The following is a 4,074-nucleotide window of genomic DNA, read 5'->3' on the forward strand; positions in this document are numbered from 1 at the left end:
TGCATGTAGGTAAGTGTGTCTAACCTTAACCCAAAGTCAAAGGTCAAGGTCACAAATTGAGCTCAAAGTCCGTCATATTTTGTGTCCGGAGCATAACTTGTTGTATTGACTTCGAACTTGACATGTAGGTAGGTAGTGGTGAGACGATGTGCTGAGTGTATGAACCAAGGTGGTAGGTCAAGAGTCAAGGTCACAGCAAGGTCAAATCTGCCCATCATATCTCGTGTCCAGAGTATAACTTAAGAAATATTTTTTTATTTGGCAGATCCGTTATTTGTGGACTTACAATTTTTATATAGACTTAATATCCTTTGTTGCTACTATAAATAGCTTACCAATACCACTTTTTTGTAGTACAACATGAACGGTACCTAAAATTTTAAGGTGTGTTTTGACATATTTGTACCTGCTAAGGATCTGGTTTTTGGACTTATAATTATTCATCTTTCTTTCTTTTTTTATAGAATTTCTTCTCTTTGTTGTCCTGCACTTTAGGCTTCAATATTCTAGTTCTTTATATTTTCCTGCTTGGCGGAGCTCTTGTTTAAATGGTTCCGCGTGTCCTCTTTTATTAGCTAACAAACACCTTTTAATAACTTCTCATGAACTGCTTGACTGAAGATCACCAAACTTGGTTGGCAGCATGATTTTACACACCTCTCTCTATTTCTAAATGGTTTAGTTTAACCTTTTAAAGGGCTGTCAAGGCTTAAATTGGACAAACTCTTTATTTTATCCTGTTAACTGCTTGAAAAATCTCCCCTAAACTTGGTCTAAACCATTCTTTGATGGACCTTGCTCAATTTTACCACATTAAATTTAAAAAGTGAGGCTCGTACCCACATCACAATGGGGAAAGTGATCTGAAGCTAGCGACCTTAACCACTCAGCCACGGAGGCCCCACCATAACAATAATTAGCAATAAATATAATTCAAAGATGTATAACTTAATTGCATTTTCAGTAATTGTTCTGTGCAGTTATGCCCCTTATGAGCAAGTCTAAAGCATGATTTTAGCATATAAATGTTAAACAGATAGTTTCATTTTGTTGTACCCCGGTCCAAACTCTTACATGTTGGTAGTAAATCCTAGATTCATCAAAAGAAGTACTTTTTAGTTATTATCTCTAACATCCTGTACATAAAATGACAAGCTAGCAATGAAATACAAAATATTGTATGCTATATGGCCATAACAATTTTACGACAAATTTTATTGTGAACTTTCCCAAAGATTCTTCATCATAAAATAGCCAAAAGCTGAATTTAATGATTTTCTTTTTGGAAACTCAAAACGGATTGGGAAACATAAAAAGGGAGGGCAATTATTTTTTAGCCCTAGGCATTTTAAGTAGATTTTTATTTACTCAGTAGAACATACCGCGATTTTAAAAATATAGGACAGGGCAAACCTAAGTGCCTTTAGCGTTAGATATATAGAATAAAATTTTAATCTGAACCTAAATATTTTGAAGCTTATCCATTTCTGCAAAAGACTTAAATAATTTCTTACTTTTATGTAGTGGGATAACTAAACTTTTACCATTATACAAGTAGATAGATTTATCATCTTCGGGCATCAAAAATTGGGTAGGGGCGGTTCTTCTGTGGTTGTGAATGAAGCATTTGTAGGATAGTCTTATAAATGACAATTATGAACACAGTTCAAACATCAGTGTTTTCACAAGACTTTGCTTAAACACAATTTTCACAACGTACTTAAAATTTATTTCTTTTTTTTACTAGTTCTAAATATAATTTATATTAAAATAGTACAGGGTTACTTGAAAGGGTTTCCAAACACGATTTCACAAGTTCAACTGAGACCATTATGTTAAACCAGACCTTTGAATTCGATGTCAATTGAATATCAGAAATCCAAGAATATTCAGTATACATGCATAGGTTTAACCGAATTTAAAAAAGGAAATGAAAATGGTTAGTTATTATAATGTTACATCATTTAATGGAATATTCGAAACCTATCAATGACACCGAACAGAAAATCTTTCCAAGAACATGAAAGACTTGAAACAGTTCATACGAAAAGAAATAAGAATGGAAAAAGTCATGATATTTTTTAATGTATATTTGACACATATATACGGGAAATATTTTCAGTGATGAGAACAGAACTGAAAAAGGCTTTCTTCATTTTATCCAGTGGTGAGAGGAAATCTGAGGTTATTGGTAAACATTATAATGAACTTTAATGTAAGTTTCATAGAGAATAATTTTGTTTTGGTTTGGGTTTAACGCCGCTTTTCAACAGTATAATCTAAGGAGTTTTCATGGATTCTGTACCTGTACAAACCTATTCTCTGCAACTAATTGCCAATCTCCTCACATGCAGCAGAGGTGGAGGACGAATAATTTCAGACACAATGTCTTTTATCAAATCGTCACGGAGAGCATATGCCCCACTCTAAAAGTAACAAGTCGAAAGATTTCCTGCGGCCAGAAGTTATGCAGACCAGAATTTCTTGATAGCAACTTATGGGTGAATAACGTATTTGTTTTTTTTATTATACCATTACGCTTTAATGTAAGAAATATTACTCCATTCTACATGATTTACAAGTAGATATATGAACTATGTATTTCTTAATTCTGAAAGTTATTGTTTTGAGCAAGAATAACTATATTTCCCTTTCATGTATAACATAACTTTTAGCTCAACTGGTCGCATTCCTTGACTATTGAAATACTTTTCTAGAGCTTTCACAAATGTGATTAATGCCTTCACATGGACTTGCTTGACAACACAGGACCATAATGATCTAGGAAATTGAAGAGCAATTAACATAAAAACCCTTAAGCACAACATGGTATCAATATTGATAATTACTGAAAGTTTGGATAAATTATATGAAATAATGAATGAGGAATTCAGGTCACAAACATTTCTCTATATATCATATAGAGTGCTAGCTATATTGCAAAAACGGCGTTCCATAAATGCGATAAGCCAATCGCATATCGGTAAAAAAGTCACGTGAAATCACCCAGTCCCCATGTGCTATACTATTTGTTGCATTCCAATATACCTGCGGCCTTCAGGCCGCAGGTAATGAAATCTGTGGTGGTATGTCACTTCCTGCAGTTGGAGCAATGGCGTGAAGATACTTGTTCCATGCAACGGAATATAAGGATTGTTGCATGAAGAAGGGTGTTCTTTTCAGTTATTAATTGACGTCTGCATAATATGCAGGACAGTGTTATTTGGCAAAGACCTTGTTCCATTTAATCCAATCTAGACTGAAAAGTTCAAACAAAATGTATAATAAAATGAATCAAAATACAGAAGAGAACAAGGATGGATATCCAACTTCTAAAGCCATCCTCCAAGAAACGAAGCCTCCCAACAGCACGCGGACGTTCGGCAGATAAGCACACATAAACAAACACACGCAAACATGTACAATGTTGACACACGAGGACAAATGTACAAATGCAAGAACACAGTTAAGACACTGTCTTTGAACAGTCAGTGGCAGAACTACCACTTTAGAGCTTAAACTGTTTAATGTTGCGCACTTAACCTCTCTCACCCCTGCTTTGTTCCAGTCACAGGACAGTAGAAATAAAAGTTATCCTCTCCAAGCGAATCCATGACACAGCAACGGTAACAGAAGGCATGTCATGTAAAACAAAAATATGCTTTTGTAAATTTATATAAAACGGAAATCTGTAGAACCAAACCACGCATGTACTGAATGCCTTTGCCTGAAGGGGCCGACGAAACAGGCTTGAAAACAGATATCAAAACAGCTCATTCCCGGTGGGATTTGAAGACTACTAATCATAGGGTCCTCCGCCTGATTCTTCAGACTCAAAGAGAGAAACGTAGCGTCCAGCAGTAAAAGGGTAAACAAACCAAACAATGAACTCCTCCTAAGTCAAGCTTAAAATGAAAGACGTGACCTAAGATTATGTGGTGGAAACATCATGCCTTTATTGGTACAGTCGGAGCTCACAGTCAAATAAAGGTTTAAAAACTGGAAACCATCATCAAGGTATATCCTGTTTGACATGGCACTGGTTTAGATGAAGGTCTGTTTCAGAGAAAAAAT

Source organism: Mercenaria mercenaria, chromosome 8, assembly GCF_021730395.1.
Source record: "Mercenaria mercenaria strain notata chromosome 8, MADL_Memer_1, whole genome shotgun sequence".
NCBI classification, from domain to species: domain Eukaryota; kingdom Metazoa; phylum Mollusca; class Bivalvia; order Venerida; family Veneridae; genus Mercenaria; species Mercenaria mercenaria.